We start from the raw sequence: 18,181 nt of genomic DNA on the forward strand, positions 1-18,181 counted from the left end.
AGCTGCAGTGCATTTCTAGATTGCTCCAGGGCCAACTTCAATTTTATTTTCATGAAGATGTTTCATAAAAATAAATTTCTAATAACTTTACAAAACTTTGAAGCTATTTAAAAAAATTATTTTCATTATGACAATAATTAATTCTACATTTACAATAAACTACCAGGTGTCAGCTTTCAAATGAGATCATACTTGTGCTTTTAGTGCAAAGGGTTCATGAACTGTATGTGTTTCAGTTTGGGTATGTCATTTCTGGGGATTTTTCAAAAGTGGCGTTGCAGCTTAACAGGTTAAACCCGATGAATGTGTGCGGAAAGGAACCGCCCGCCGCATCTAGCACCTCTTTTAGGGATACCCCTAATACAAGGCTACAGGGGCCAAACCCATACTCCCATAACTCTGTTCTCCAGAACTCCCGGAAGTAGAACAATCAGGGAAACCATGTACAGATGCTGAACTGCCACGTCTACAAGTCCATATGAGCTCCACCACCTCGGGGTGGAGTCTCCCTCCCCTGGGCCTCAGCCCCTGCCTCGACAGGATGTCTGCTTCCTGAATCTGGTGCCCAGGGATGAAGAGCCTGAGCCATCATCACCAGGTGATTAAGTGCCAGGTGAGATGGTGACCCGTCCACGGACACCGAGCGACCATCCATGATCGCACCCCAGCCCGTGAGGGAAGCATCCGTCGTAAGCGTTAAGCGACGACAATGAGCTCCCAGCACAGGATCCTGGGGACAAGAACCAAGGCTTCTTCCACATAACTAGGGCACGTAAGCATTGCCGCGTGACCCTGATCATGTGAAAGGGGTTGCACCTCGGGGAAACTCTTTGGTCCTGAGCCACCACTGCAGGGGTCTCATGTACAACAGGCCAAAAGGTATCACGTTGGACACTGCTGCCATCAGACCCCACAGTCTCTGAAACTGTTTCACAGTGAGTGACTGGCCTAGCTTTATTCTTTTCACAGCTGACAGGATGTACTCTATGCGTGCAGGTGAGAGGTATGCCTGCATCAACATTAAGTCCCAACCACGCCTAGAAAAAGTGGTCCTCTGTAGTGGAGAAAGCACACTATTTTTGGCGTTTAGCCGTAACCGCAACTCTTTCCTGTGTGCGAGATCGACATCTCGACATCCCTGAGGGCACCGAAGGGCAGCGGGCACCGTATAATGAGGTGTTAACCACTTTACTTCAGGGGAGACTGCCCTCGTTGGTCTGACCCCTCAGGCATCAGGACATTTTCCCCACAGCCTTCTTCGAAATAATGATGGTCCTCAGATCTGTCTTACTCCTTAAAGGCTGTGGTTGAGAGTGCCATCCCGAACCCCAGTCCTTTAGTGGGGGCTCAGGAGCAAACACTCTGTTTCTGTTGAGATATGTTTGGCAGAAGTTCCCACACTGCCAAATAATCTACTAAGAGAACCAGGCTCTCCAGACTGTTCTAGGTGTTACTCAAGCGACCAATTCGGTGCCCTGTACGGCGAACCGGCAGGGAACAACCGAACTGACTGCTCTGAGACCCTCATCAGAGGGGGCGAACATCCCAGTGCCGCTACGTTTCCGGGCAGACACGGAGATGTAGGCTCGTCAGAGACCGTTGCGCCCCGACGCACACAAGGTGGCGGGGTTGGCAGAACGGCCCCCCAAAGACATCGAAGGGAAATGGGCTCCGTATAGTGAGGTGTTAACCACTTCCCACCGGAAATGAAGAGAACCAGCCTCTCGAGACTGGTCTCTGGTATTACTAAAGCGACCAATTCGTTGCCCTGAAGCGGCGCACCGGCAGGGAACAGCCAAAATGATTGCTCTGAGACCCTCCTCGGAGGGGGCAAAAATCCCAGCGCCGCTACGTTTCCGGGCGGACAGTGAGATAAAGGCTCGTCTGAGACTAGAATTCACTGGAGACCGCTGCGCCCCGAAGCACACGAGATGATGGGGTTGGCAGAACGGCCCCTGAGAGCACCAAAGGGAGATGGGCACCGTATAATGAGGTGTTATTAATTTCCCCCCAGGAATTTCACCATTTATTTCCTCAGAATTAAATGCAGCCAAAGATCAAGCAGACAAGTCAACACGGTCTGGATGAAAGGCTGAATAGTATATTAATACCGAAATCGAACTCCTCAGAGATCAGATAAGTACATATTTAATTTTCTCAAAAATTAAATGCAGCCAAATGTCAACCAGACAAGTATAAACGGTCTGGATGAAAGGCTGAATACTATATTAATATAGACATAACTCCTCAGAGATCAGATGAGTACATATTTAATTATCTCAAAAATTAAATGCAGCCAATATCAACCAGACAAGTAAACACGGTCTGGATGAAAGGCTGAATACTACATTAATATAGACATCTAACTCCTCAGAGATCAGATAAGTACATATTTAATTTTCTCAAAAATTAAATGCAGCCAAATGTCAAGTAGAAACAGTCTAGGTGAAAGGCTGAATTTAGTGTATTAATACAGACATCAACTCAGATGAGCATTTAACATTTAATTTAATCACAATTAAATGCAGACAGAAATAGCTCAGATATAGAACTTGGTCTGGATGAAAAATAGAATATATTATTTTCATACATCATCTTTCAAAGCCAGACAAATATTTAATTTCTCAGAATTAAATTCATATTATATTCTCAAACAAAAAGAACCACAATAATAGTCTACAAACACATAATTAGTTTGCAAACAATCATAATACAGAAAGAGAGAAAAGGAAATTCCCGTCTGCTCAGTTCCCTGTGTGTATAAATATATCAGACCTATTGTAACAGGGCGAACAAGACGTGAGGCGTGCGGATCCATGTGCAAGCTTTTATTTATAAACATGGTAAACAGGCAAGGGTCAGACAACGGTAAACAGGTATGGTACGGGCAAGACACAAGAGAGATCCTAGGGCAAGCGTGGGTCTACGATCGGTGAACAATATCCAACAGGGAAAGGCAGAGAGATAATCCAGGTACACAAGCAATGATCCAAACGAGGGGCAAACAGAGTCCGAAGGGCAAGGCAAAGGGTTAATCCAGGAAACACAGGCAGATATCAAAACAGGCAAGGCAAGATTTAAAACAACTGAGTGGGCTTCGTAGAGTAGCTGTCGCTAGGATATGCGCTATACAATACTCGACGATCACAGAGAGAATGTCCAAGGCTTATAAAGAGTGTGTGATTGGGTGATAGTGATTGTGAGATAGTTCTCAGCTGGGAGCGTGATTAGTGTAATCAGCTGTGTGTGTTGTCCGTGTAATGGATGATGGGAAATGCAGTCCAGTGTGCTGTGTGGTGTGAGATTCAATATGATGGAGAAGCGACCTCTGGTGGCTATCGGGCGGAAGGCCACAGACCAGATTCGTGACAGAGCCCCCCCACAAGGAGCGGCTTCCAGACGCTCCAATACAATCCAGGAGGGCGGTGGAGCGGAGGCGGACTGGAGATTGCGACAGGATGGCAGGCCAGGACGGAGCAGGCTGTGCAGGCGACCAGGGAGGAGACGACCCTTCAGGCGGCCAGGGAGGAGCAGACGGTTCAGGAGGCCAGGGAGGAGACGACAGTCCATCGGGCGCCCAGGGTGAAGCAGACGACTCATCGGGTGACCAGGGCGAAGCAGACTTTCCAGGAGGTCGTGCAGGTGGCCAGGGCTGAAACGACAGTCCATCGGGCGGCCAGGGCGGAGACTTTCCCTCGGGCGACCAGGGCGGAGACGACCCCTCGGGCGGCCATGGCACAGGAACAGACACCGGCTCAGGAACTGGAACAGACACCACCGGCACAGGAACCGACACCACCGGCTCGGCGGTGGCCATCTTGTCCGAAGACACAGGCTCGGCAGGCGTGACGTGAACAGGCGCGGCGGCAGCCATCTTGTCCGAAGACCCAGGCTCGGCAGGCGTGACGTGAACAGGCTCGGCGGCAACCATCTTGTCCACAGACACTGGATCCGGCACGGCAGCGGCCATCTTGTCCGAAGACACAGGCGTGGAGTCGGCCATCATGTCCGAAGACACAGGTGTGGAGTCGGCCATCTTGTCCGAAGACACTGGCGTGGAAGACGTGGCGTACACAGTCTCTGGCTCTGGCTGGACAGGACTGACGTGAAGCTCTGGCTCGGCAGGACTGACGTGAAGCTCTGGCTCTGGCTCGGCAGGACTGACGTGAAGCTCTGGCTCTGGCTCGGCAGGACTGACGTGAAGCTCTGGCTCTGGCTCAGGATCAGCGCGCTCTGAGCTTGACGGGACCAGCGGCGGCGAGGGCTTTGAGCTGGGTAGGGCCAGTGGCGAAGAGGACTCTGAGCTGGTTAGGACCAGCGATGACGAGGGCTCTGAACTGGACGGAACCAGCGGCGAAGAGGGCTCTGAGCTGGGCAGGACCAGCGGCGAAGAGGGCTCTGAGCTGGACGGAACCAGCGATGAAGAAGGCTCTGTGCTGGACGGGACCAGCGGTGAAGAGGGCTCTGTGCTGGACGAGACCAGCGGTGAAGAGGGCTCTGAGCTGGGCGGAACCAGCGGCGAAGAGGGCTCTGAGTTGGGCGGAACCAGCGGCGAAGAGGGCTCTGAGTTGGGCGGAACCAGCGGCGAAGAGGGCTCTGAGCTGGGCGGAACCAGCGGCGAGGGTTTTGTGCTGGACGGGACCAGCGACAAAGGCTTTGAAAACTCTGGCTCGGGGAGAACGGCGCTCACAGACTCTGGCGGGCAGGCGACTGGCTCTGGCTCTGGCGGGCAGGCGACTGGCTCTGGCTCTGGCTCGGCAGGGACTTCGACGGAAAGAGACTCTGGAACGGTGGTTTTGGCAGGATGAGACCCCATTCGGCCGATCTTCTTGGCCCTCCGTGCTGACATGAGCGGTGGGTCCAACACGCTGGACATTAATCTAGGACGTCCAGAGACCAATCCGGTGATGGGCCTGATGGGTGGCATGACGTGATCCAGTGAATAGTGAGCCAACAGTCAAAGCAAAATCAAAAAAAGCACTCAGTGATGAACGTGGACCCTCATGTCTAAGATGAGATTGCAATGGTTGATTAATGCCATCACAAAAAATCTCAATCAAGATAATGTCCGGTAAATCAGAATAATGAGCGAAGGCTAAAAACTCTCTAATATGGTTCTCTAGTGATCGTGAGCCTTGTTTGAGGGCAAACAATAGTCTTGTAGTGTCCATACCTGACAAATGTCCATCTGAAAAGTTGCTGGATCCTTGTGTGGTCGAGTATTCTGTAACAGGGCGAACAAGACGTGAGGCGTGCGGATCCATGTGCAAGCTTTTATTTATAAACATGGTAAACAGGCAAGGGTCAGACAACGGTAAACAGGTATGGTACGGGCAAGACACAAGAGAGATCCTAGGGCAAGCGTGGGTCTACGATCGGTGAACAATATCCAACAGGGAAAGGCAGAGAGATAATCCAGGTACACAAGCAATGATCCAAACGAGGGGCAAACAGAGTCCGAAGGGCAAGGCAAAGGGTTAATCCAGGAAACACAGGCAGATATCAAAACAGGCAAGGCAAGATTTAAAACAACTGAGTGGGCTTCGTAGAGTAGCTGTCGCTAGGATATGCGCTATACAATACTCGACGATCACAGAGAGAATGTCCAAGGCTTATAAAGAGTGTGTGATTGGGTGATAGTGATTGTGAGATAGTTCTCAGCTGGGAGCGTGATTAGTGTAATCAGCTGTGTGTGTTGTCCGTGTAATGGATGATGGGAAATGCAGTCCAGTGTGCTGTGTGGTGTGAGATTCAATATGATGGAGAAGCGACCTCTGGTGGCTATCGGGCGGAAGGCCACAGACCAGATTCGTGACACCTATTAATCTACACGTTGCCTCTGCAAACGCGCGATCTGAGCCACTAGATTCTTATTGCAGAGATGCATACTCATAATCTACGCGCTGCCTCGGCAAACGCGCGATCTGAGCCATTAGATTCTTATTGCAGCCCCGTAATCTACGCGCTGCCTCAGCACACGCGAAATCCGAGATCGAGTCACAGAATCTTTATTGCAGACCCGTAGCCTTAATCTACGCGCTGCCTCGGCAAACGCGAGATCCAAGCCAAAGAATCTTTCTCGACTTTCTTCCCTCGAGAAGAAAGCCAACAGGAGCAGAGCTAAAACTATCAAAGTGCATATGTTACACGTCAGGAATTATGAATGAACACTGTCAGCCCCATTTTACTAGAGCTGACCGTGCATGCTCTACTCCCAAACAAACAACACATAAATCGCGTGTATCCCCACTCGTAATGAAGCGAGGGCGGGGAGGAACACACGATCCAAAATGCTGTTTGCTCGCCATTATATTCCTGTCTAGATATATAATATGCTTGAGGACAAACAACAATAAACAGACAGAGACAGATTTCACAGAGAGCGCTTGCTGAAGACACAGAAGCTGACAATGTTTGGTCTGGGTGCGCTTTATAGCTTCCTGCCATGACGTCACCCGCCTATACGCCATTGGACTGATTTTACAAGTGCTTCATGATGCAATCACGCAATGCGTTCCCATAGCGTCAATCTCGACGCAACGCGAGTTCCCTTGAAAGGGAACTCTTCTGTTACTAGGTAGAAGCAACTTAGATCTCAAATGATAAAAAAATCTAATAAAATTGGAAAAGGTTATAAGTTCTGTTGATTACTCAATATGTCATGAAACTATTCTAGACTGTTATATTTTTTATATTTTAACCAGCATCTCAGAAGTTGCCACTGGTTTCGACACAAACTTCAGAGTACATTTTGTTCAAGTGGTAGAATGTTAGGCCTAAAGGAGAAGTAAGGTTAGATGTTAGAGTTATGATTAGTTTGATGTACAGTTTACTATTTTATTCATTAAAAAAATCCATCACAGTATCCATTTTCCAAACTGCTTTTCCCATGTAGTGTCACAGGGATCCAGTCCAACACCAGGTTAACACACACATACATACTGTATATAGGGCAGACGTGGCCTAATGGTTAGAGATTTGAAGGTCGATGGTAACCCGAAGGTTCGATTCTCAATACCGGCAGGAAATGACTGAAGTACCCTTGAGCAAGGCACCTAACCCTCAATCGCAACGAATGGCTGCCCACTGCTCCGGGTCTGTGTCTCCACACATTTGCAGTGTGTGCGTGTATGTGTTATCTTTGTAGATAGTAGGGGTGTAATGATACACATATTCGTATTGAACCGTTTCGTTGGACCATTTTTCCTGCCGACCAAAATTTTGTTATTTAAAATGTAGGCGTGTGGAAAGCGCGCTCATAATGTAAGAGACGCTGGCGTGACAACAACATTGCCCAACATCAAATGGCAAACAAAATGAAAGTAGAACGAAACTGCGCTACTCGTTATTTTGTGCTTCACAGTTTGGACCAATGCAGTGCGAGACGATCTTGATTAAGCGACACTGTTACTACACAGCGCTAAGAGATCAGGTAAAGAAAGCATTTGAATTCGCCACTGAAGTAATAACATCGCTGCGAGATCTAGTGAGAAGCATTCACATTTCTCCGTTATTAACGGATCAAACAGCGCTGACGTGGAAACCAGGAGAAACATTGTCCCATGAATGAACTATCCAGTGGCCACAGATCAGCAACATTCACCATGGATTTACTGTAGTAACACTAACTGTAACCATGGAAGTTTGGCAGGAATAGTAGGCTACAATGCCCTCAAGTAACGTTACGTCGTTTTTATTTCGACATTATGAATAAAATTGCTGCCCTCAAATGTTAATCTGAAATAAAATAAACCTTTGTTTATAACTACTACAATATTACATTTAATTTTTTTATAAGGAGCTGTTTTTGTTTTATATGCTCCTAAGAAGAGTCAAGAATAGCTCCATCACTGCTCAAAGTAAAAAACATCATACTTTATAATGTTAGATTTAATAAAAAAGTTAATAAAAAATAAAAATGAAGGAAATTTCTCTAGTATTTGTTTTTGCTGTATCGAAAACGTACCGAACCGTGACACCAGTGTATCGTATCGAACCGAACCGAACCGTGAATTTTGTGAACCGTTACACCCCTAGTAGATAGATGTAGGTTTGTACTGCTCCTAATCTGTGTGCACTTGGATGGGTTAAATGCAGAGGACAAATTCAGAGTATGAGTAACCATACTTGGCCTTCATGTTACTTCACTTAACTTCACATTCACACTCAACTCCAAGCTGAGTCAGGACTCAAACCTGGGGCCTTTATGTTGTGAGGAAACAGTGCTACCCACTGAGCCTCCTGGGTATTTACATTTCATATGTTTGTTATGCAAACTGCATAGGGTCCATTAGGGTTTGTTTGCCTAATGTTTGCTATAGTGTTTGTTTTTAGGTGAGACAGGATGAGTCTTTCAAAAACCTTCAAGGCCTAAACTTTCTGAAGATGAAGTATCATAAAAAAAATTTTTTTTTAACTTGGCCATATGTAAAAGAGCAATGTATTTTGGTTGTCCACTAGTGAGCGACCACTTGAGATGAGTTTACATACTATTACAAACTACCATGTAGGCATTTGCTCATGACCACAACTTTTCAGTGACCTACATTTTTCTAATTCACAGCTTTCAGTTTATATAAAACCAGGTTAGATGTGGCACAGAATTACTTTATTTGTTAGAAAATATCTGGTAACACTATTTTTACATTGTCCTTGTTACAGGTTACATGTACTTACCGAATTAATAACAGTAAATTATGCAGTTACATGTATCAAACCCTATTCCTAACCTTAACCCTATAGTAAGTACATGTTTTTAATTACTATTACTCAGTATTTAAACATTATTACTTTGTAACAAAGACACTTAAAGTGTAACCAAATTTCTTGTATCAGTAGAACTGTCAAAGGCATGTTTGCCATCGGTCTGGCTTGGCCTAAATTCCACCTCATATGCCCCCCTTAGTAATCAGGTTTTAAAGGCTTTAAATTATGATGTCATTTCCTGTATCTCATCAAGTGTGGGTTGTTTCTCTGTGTCCTGTTAAAGTTTTTTTTTTGTTCCTGTGAAAATAAAGGTCAGTGAATACCCTGTCCTCCTACTACTAATCAGATAAGGCAAAATCATAAAAAAAGCTACATTTAATGCTTCAGTATGAATAAGATCACTGCCAATGAATGATAAACAGACTCCATCTGAATCTGAAACGGACATATTTTCTGTAAATTGCATGCCATTGATGGTTATAGACATAAGAAAAGACCAATGTTTTTCACAAAATGATTGTAATAAAAGCATTAAATTTGAGCCAGTTTTAGAAATGACAGGGATTTAAACGGTTCTCTGCCCACACATGAATTACAGTATCAATGCTGCACTTTCAGGAACCTTGTTATCAGTCATCAAAATGATGGAATGAAAGACTTTGACAGTCAGTGATAATACAGACAAATAACATCGGAGATTCCTTTATGATGTTATCAGAGAGAACCAGAGAACAAATAATCTATTCACTTAAATTTTATATAAACTGATAGCAATCTCCCAAAAGCAACATGAAAATAGTCCAACCATTTTGTGTGTTATACTTAGTTATATGTACCCATTAAAATAACTTTGTGCGCTCAACACCAACATTTTTTCACTGATCTTGTCCTAGGCCTAGGGCACAGCTCTCAATTGCACATATTCAAATAACTTCTGTTGTTATTAATCATGTGAGGCTAAACGTCTTCTTTTGTGTCCCACAGAAGAAAATGTTGTACAGGTTTGGACAGCATGTCTAATAATGACACAAATTGGAATTATTTCTTCAGAAGACGTGATTTCTTCTTGGTGGTGGTTGAGGAGATTCCCCCTTCAATGTAAAGCGCTTTGAGTACCTAGAAAAGCGCTATAAATGTAACGAATTAGAAGACTAAAATCTAAAATCTCCCTGTACTCCCCTTTCACATGGTGTCCCTAAAGTTTCTGTCCTTGGTCCTCTACTCTTTATCTTCTACCTGCTGTTTCTTTGCCATACACTGTATTTTTTATAAAAATATTTTTTATTTTATATTATTTGTAAGGTGCCTTAACAACACACAACACCTAAATAATAAACATTAATTTACCATTAACAGTTTTTATAGTGTTTAAGTTCACAGTATCACTGGCAACGATACTTGGCATCACTCTCAAATCCCCCTCCTATTAATGTTTCCCAAAATAAACCCTACTGATGGACTACATTTTTATTTCCAATAACTCTTCCTTCTAAAACTACATAGACTTCAATAAATTCAAATCAGCAGCCAGAGTCCATTCTATATTCAAACAGGCCCTCCGTAACATCACTTATATCACTGCCTTAAAAACTCAGCATTCATTTAAGAATAAATTAGGTTTAAGCTCTGATTTTCTTTTTGATTCGAGATTGTAAAGTGTCCTTGAGAATTGGAATGGCACTATATAAATACAAAGTATTATTTAAATTAATTTGTAAGATCACCAGGCTCTGTCTCCGTGCAGAACTATTTTGAAAACATAAGATTAATATAGGAGTTTAAATTGTTAGTCAAGTAATAAAAATAAATAAATAAGAAAGAGACAAAAATACATTTTCTTTTTCTTTTGCAGTGTACATAATGAAACAGACATTCAAGACGATGGAACTCTCACTCTCTGTAAATATGCACACTTGAAAAGGATCCCTCCATTTTCGGCACATAGGGGAGGCCCCCATCTTTCACAGGGGGGTTGTAGGTGTTGGGAACCAGTTTGTCTTTCCAAAAATGAGTGGGTGTTTTTTTTAGCTCAGTGATAACTGATGGTGCCGATGGTGATGGAAGGGGCTGTTATGCTATCGCTCCCCTCTGATGCACCGTTCTCGAGCCATGCCGCGATTGGGACTTCCCCATCTGACTCAGTTAAGGCCTGTGGTCCAATTATGTACCTGCTCCTGAAACCTGATGAAGCCCCGACATCCTCCAAGAGCCTTATGTGCCTGCAAGTGCTTGCACATGCAGCGGAAGGTTTCTGTATTGTTTTACAGTATATTCCAGACAGTGTTTTATGTCAGTGTGTGGGTTGACCCATCTCACTTTATAAGCAAGCTCTATAAGTTGCTCTGTGTATAGATTTAGGTTAAAGTCAGGCAAATGTATTTAGTCAATATGCTAGTCTGGATGCTATCAAATAATAGTTCTAGTTTTAGTAGGTTCAGATTAATTTGACATTGACATGGATAAAGATGTGTGTAACTAAGTAGACATTGCCCTGAGCACACTTTTTGCATAATTTGATAAAATTTCAATATGATTGTCTTCATCAGACATCACAAATCATGTTACATCAATCAATCACATCAATCACATTTATTTATATAGCACATTTAAAGTGCTAAAGTGCTTTACATACAGCCCAGCACATATAATCTAAGATTATAAAACAAAGTATAAAACAATTACAAAAATTGAATTACAATCAAGCTCTTTCTTGAAACATGCCTCTATGGAAAACAAGTACACTTAAAGTTTGATAAAACTTCATTAGTGGAAAAACTGTTAATTGTAGTGGAAATAACACCACTGTTGTAGCATTTTTTCTCTTGCCCAACACTGGTCCACACAACCAGCTTTCGCTCGGTCCACTTACAGCAATGAATTACGGTCCTCAGCTGGCCCAGATCTGTTCTGGATTAAAGACAAGGGCCACCCATGGGCCATAACTGGCCCAAGTCTCAGCCAATTAATAACCAATAAGCAGCCCTGAACTGGGCCAGAACAAGTTTTAATATTGGTAGTACTGATTCATAGATTTAAGTAAACCATTTCAACACAAGTCTTTTACCAAAACCCCGAAAAGTGAGGCACACCTGAGCCTTATTTACACTTCATTCAAAAGCACAACCACCCGAAACACAGCAATCGGTGACGAAGGACATGAGAGCTAATGACGCTATACTGACGCTGGTAGGTCACGTGTAGTACGTCTGTTGCATTCATACTACACACACCCATACCATATAGAACAGGAATGGGCAACTTCGGTCCTGGAGGGCCACTGTCCTACAGAGTTTAACATCAACCCTAACTAAACAAGCAAATCAAGGTCCTCAAGATTACTAGAAAATTACAGGCAGGTAATTTTTTCAGGGTTGGAGCTAAACTCTGTAGGACAGTGGCCCTCCAGGACCGAAGTTGCCCATCCCTGATATAGAACCTATTTTTTTTGCGGTCACAAATAATTGCTTACCTACTCAAGATAGTATGCGATTTCGGACGCAGCCAATAAGCAATTGATATCACTGCTGTAAAACTTGAGGCAGCAATTTTTTTTTTTTTTTTACTGAGTGCGGGATGAAGATGGAGACGAAGATTGTTGAATAAATTAAGGTCTATGTCTCACACAAAGCAATCACATGGATTACAACAGACAAATACAATGTTATGATAATTTATCGAGCCACAGCATATTCATAAAATTCCTTATATGTCCCACAGCAAACAAAATAAATACTGTATGACATGGTTAAATGATTACAGAAATGTTATTATTTTAAGATATTTCAGTCTTTGAGTTCTTTGAATGAAATGTTAAAACTAAGTAAATCAGTCACTGCCTTAAAAACTGCACTTCATTATTCTGTTATTTAATTATGCATTTAATTATCAACACATTTGCTAAAATGTCTCTTTCTAACAAGAAATACTCTTTGAATCCTTTTAAAAATATACATAAATTTAAAATGGTGACAAGCCTGATCTGAGCCACACACTTTCCACCAACAATCGGCCCTCATATCGTTTGTCATCATCCACGCTGTGCCATCATTGCCACACATGGCCCGGCTTTGGCTGACAAGACGCATGCCGTTGCCGACAGGAGACCAGCAGTGCCAGCTTGAGGCAACATTTGGGCTGTCAAATAATTTTGACAATACATTTTGAATTACAATACAATTAACATTTTTATAATTGTCTTTCATAGTTTAAAATTGAAAGTCTGGGTCTGGAATAAAGATCACATTTATCAAAAAAAGATTGTAAAAATTTGCTAAATTAAAGGAGAACTCGGTAACTCTAGCGAACTCTAGTCACTTCTTCGCTGATTTTCCCTTTTGTTGTCGCATGTTTTCCCCACGAGCTCCCCCTACAGCTGTTGGGGGGGTGCATATATTTCACAACACAGTCGTAAAAAACTAATTTGCGGCGGCCTCCTCCCCCTCTCTACCGCTGCTCATGTGCGTTTGTTTTGATCGGAGCAAGCCAACTGTATCGCGTGGAGCTATGTCTACCGAGGTGGGTAATCTGGTAATACATCATACATGCGTGTGTGTTTATGTCGAATTGCCGTAAAGCAATTTGTGTTTCGCGCTCGTTCTCGTTCTAGTTCTCGCTTCTCACGAGACTTCCAATTTCTAACTTGCCGGGACGGTAGTGTTGCAAGTTGCAAGGTTGGTTTTCCGCCTGGGAACGCTGGGGGGAGCGGGGAAAGTCACCAATATCACCAGAACAGGTTGTTTAACCATCCAAATGATTTCTAGACAGTTTTATTAAGTTAAAAAAGTTACCAAGTTCTCCTTTAAGACATGATCAAAAAAACAAAAACAAAAAAAACAAACAAAAAAAAACAAACAATTGTTTATAAGCTGTTGTTTAAAAAAAAATAAACCTGATACACAAAAGTGTCTGAAGTTCAAATATAAAACACTGGTGATACATGACATACTATTAATAATTTATCTTCTTATTCTGCTTGAAGCAGCTTACTGTCGATCTGTCATTAAACACTTTATATGACATGTATAGCAACAAAATGACTGATTGCAGCAGTGAAGCAAAAAGAAATCAACGTTTCACTTTTTTTGAGGGAATTTACATCTGACTCAAAAAATAGGGATGCTGTGTTTTATGTTCTTCCCAGTTTTCATTTATCTCTTTTTGATTGTAGCTGTAAAACCTGCAGCTAATGCTTTTTTTTCAACTGGTTTCTTGTAAACTTTCTAAAGGAGTTAAAGTCTGGTAAATGTTTGTTTTTGGTAAATAACAGTCCTCTCCCCCCTGTTTCCCTGCACATGTGTGCATGAGAGATCGATGCTGGCCTTGTGGCATCTCCCTCCCGCGGCACAGTCATTTGAAGAGCTTGTAAATATCAGAGCCCATCACAGATGACATCATAGATAACCTCGAGGGGACTTCTCTGACATTCGAGATCGGCCAGGGTGAGCATTCTCAAAGACTAAAGAAAACAGGAAGGATACATTTCAAAAGCAGATGAAGTCATGTCTGTTCAAACTTTAAATAATAGCCAGCTTTCACTCATGAAACATCTAATAACAAAATCATTTCCGTTCAAAACAGCCGTTGTTTGTTTCTATGTATAGGTGGAAAAGTTTTAGTGGAAATTTCCATGTATACAGGAAAAGCATGTAGTTCAAAACCCTTAAATCCTGGCATTGTTGTAGTCTGTCACGGTGAAAAAATACAATACTATTTGGGAAAGACCTGATGATTTGGTAACTGAACATGTGTCACACAAGTGTGATGGACATAAATTTAAGTTTCATCCACTTGTTTCGGCAGGAATATTTAGTGTCAGTAATCTCTGATATGATAAGGCTGAGGCGGGGGAAGATGCCCTCCTTAAGAACTTATTCTATGACTGGTATACAGGCATATTAATATTTACATTTTTTAATTGCCCACATTTTAATTGAAGTTATGCCATAATTGCAAATCAAATGATTTCACTCGATTAGCCTTTAGGTTTTAATAGAGATCAAATATGTGTGATATGTACATCTAAGTCATGGCATTATTGAATAACCCCTTAAATTACTATAAAAATGTAATAAAAACCAACCCTAGTAACGTCACTTTGAGACATCGTTTACACTTTATTTTTTAAGGTGCCCTTGTTACAGTGTAATTATACATTTAAGTACTGATTAATAACATTAATTAACATGTAATAACTATACAATTAAGGTTAGGATTAGGGTTTGATTTAGGATTAGTTGCATGCATTTATGCATAAATTATTATACTAATTAGATTTAACGTGTAACAGACAGTAACACTTTAGTTTGGGTTCCAATTCTCACTATTAACTAGTTGCTTAGCATGCATATTACTAGGATATTGGCTGTTTATTAGTACTTATAAAGCACATATTAATGCCTTATTCTGTATGACCATATTCTACATCCCTTAATCCTCAATACCTACATTTAACAACTATCTTACTAACTATAAATAAGCAGTAATTAGGAGTTTGAGGCAAAAGTCATAGTTAATAGTTAGTTAATAGTGAGAATTGGACCATAAAACTATAAAAATTGGACTATAAAAACAATATTTTTCACTAACACAAACAGACACAAGAAACTCTGATATTCAACATAATAAAATTTCCAAAGACACAAAATTATCGGTTAACCTCAGCACTGTTTTGACTCTTGATATTCAGATAAAAATGACGAAATTGAGAAGAGCACAGCCATTCATCGGATGTGTTTAGATGAGATCTTGTGCCATCTATGGTCATCTTACCCCGTCTTACCTGAACATACAGGAATTTCCAGACAACAATAATATTTCAGCTCACCAGTGGCCTTCACGAAACCATTTCTCTGTACACATTTGCTTTGATAAAAGCTGCGATTCACCAAGTTTCAGTCTTCATAATTACTTTATTGTTTGTCGTGTGAAACAAACACACTGGGATTGTTCGGCTACTAGTTTCAGCCTACCTTGTTTTTAATTGCAGAACAAATAGAACTGACGAGAAGACCTTAAACAACAGTGCGGCTGCAGGAACATGTGATTCTGAAATGATAAACACATTCAGCAGAATTTGTAATAGCTTGCATGGGTGTATCTTTGTATGGGAACAACACGTTGAACCAGTTCTATATTTTCCATGAACCTTTAGAAATATTGCCTCACAAACTGATCACAAGGTTTAGATGTGAACGCCTCAAAAGTTTACAAAAAAGGTTTGGAATAGAGCCAATGTTGCACAACAGTTGTTTTCAACTTTCATTTAGGCTACAGGAAAAATAAAATGAAAATGGCTTTTTATTAAGATTCCATTACAGTTACTACAGTTTTAAAAACATCTAGGGATGCACCGATCATCCGATTCCAATTGGCCGATTCCGATAGGCTACAGGTTGCTGATTTTTCTTTCTTCATTTAAGATAATTTATTTGTTTTTATTTGCTCTATAACAGGCCAAACTGACCTTAAACCTCTGTAGCCATTTAAAATTAGAGGCACTACTGAATTTAATCATGATCCAAACAAAGATGCTACACACATGTAGTTGTTTTTTATTTAAATTGGATTATACAATTTCAAGATTTAACAAAAAAACAGAATGGTAAGTTTTTACAGTAAAAACTTTATAATCTATCCAAAACTAATCAACGAAATCTTGTCTAAACATTCATATTTCATCTGTAACATAGGCCTATCGTTTTTTATGATATATTAGCATATAAATGTTAATTTGCAGTTTAATACGTTGCTTATACAAAGACATTTTATTTCAACATATTTCAGTCGATTTTTACTCATCTCAGTAGATGTGTTCATGTAAAAATAACGTTTACTAATGTAAGTGCACGTGTGAATGAACGGCACAGATGCGCGCTGTTGTTTACTACAGCTGTGCCGTTCATTCATTCACACACAGATACGCGATTCATATTTAAACAGTCTTTTTGCGGTTTACAGACACTATTGCATATCGCGATTGGAACAAAGCACTTAAGAATAAAGAACTTACTTTTCACAGTCCTCAGCTGGATCCGTTGCTCATCGAAGTGAACCTAAACCGCAATTCGGAGGTAAATTTCCCAGGATTATTCCTCACAGCGAAGCAAGATGACGTAAAGTGCATGAGTCTGATTAAAGGAACACTCCACCATTTTTCACTTCGACTCGGCGCAGTAATATCATCACTCCTGAAAAATCCTCTCCCCCTCTCCCTCTCACTTATGTCATTAGAACCAACGTGACTTTTTACTGCGCAGAGTCGAAGTGCTCCCAAGTGCTATTCCGCCATACATTATAGTTATCCTTTTTACCCATTTAGAAAAGCGCCACGTTTTATTTTGTGTCACCATACTTGGTCGTGTAACTACTCGTGTAACTACTCGTGTAACTGTATTTAAATAGGGAAAACATGGAGGTGTTTGGTCGCTTCTAACTTCATCTCTGTTTGGATCCTAATGAATGAACTGGGCTAAGCTAAGTGCTATCAAAGTGTCGCCGCGCGCCAGAGCGATTGAGTGCACGCACTGAGACGAGAGAGGTATGTATCAACTCGTCTTAGTTAAGGGAATAACATAGTTTAATATGAAAAAACGGTGGAGTGTTCCTTTACACTTGATGTGTTTTATCCAGCTGATGTGGGCGTTGACACGTTTGCATGCATTGCCTCAGAACATTTGCATTTGAATAGCGCGCGCTCTCCGTGGGCGTGTTCACATTATCACTTAATGCAGGGCTCTAGAGTGCGACCAATTTGGTCGCACATGCGACCAAATTTTGTAAGGGTGCGACTAAAATTTTTCCTAGGTCGCACCGGTGCACCTAACGTCCTCGCATCCGCTGCCTCTCCACGAACTAAGTGTTTGTTCTCCTTTGACGGAACTCACACACTCATGGGAACTCACACTCTTCTCTCACGCTTAATGAGTGATGACGGAGGACAGAATTAAACATTCAAACGTAGCCTGGTTACACTTATGGTCTGTGATATTAGTCTGATTTTATTTTAGATTTCGGCTTCCAAAGATTATAAAAAATAATATATTTGAGGTAAAACCATTAAAAACTATAGCCGCATTCTATCTAGCGCAACTTCTTCCCTTCGCAGCATTACACTGTCATTTCTCCCTAAAACTCAAACCTAACGGCAGAATCAGCACGATCGGTGATTGTTGTAAAATGCAGTCTAGCTACTGTTGCTAACTTGCGAGACGCGTTAAATAATTAAAAGAGCTATTAAAAGCACAAAATCTGCGCAAGAGATGTTGTTCGCAAGGCGGCACGCGCTCCGAAACCGAAACCGAGACAAGCAAATTATAGCCTACTTAGGGTTTAATGTGCATGTCTAAACGATCAAATGTACACAAAAGTATGTCAAAAGGACCGGCTTGGAGATTCACTAAAAACAGTTTATGTCTTAAATGGACGTAGTTATGGAAATAGTTGTGAGAATATGGTGCATCAGATCAGTAGCAGATCT

General features: G+C 41.9%; 1 long non-coding RNA gene across 1 annotated transcript; it reads right to left on the reverse strand.

Annotated features, from left to right (window-relative positions):
* Nucleotides 1-10,535: 10,535 nt before the first annotated feature.
* On the reverse strand, nt 10,536-17,426 carry LOC309481839. Its single transcript, XR_014200102.1, has 2 exons — nt 15,675-17,426; nt 10,536-14,161 (listed from the first exon to the last, which is right to left on the reverse strand). It is a non-coding gene; the product is annotated as an uncharacterized lncRNA (long non-coding RNA).
* Between the last annotated feature and the right edge of the window lie 755 nt (nt 17,427-18,181).

This window comes from Leuciscus leuciscus (genome assembly GCF_965113295.1).
Source record: "Leuciscus leuciscus genome assembly, chromosome: 19".
NCBI lineage: Eukaryota > Metazoa > Chordata > Actinopteri > Cypriniformes > Leuciscidae > Leuciscus > Leuciscus leuciscus.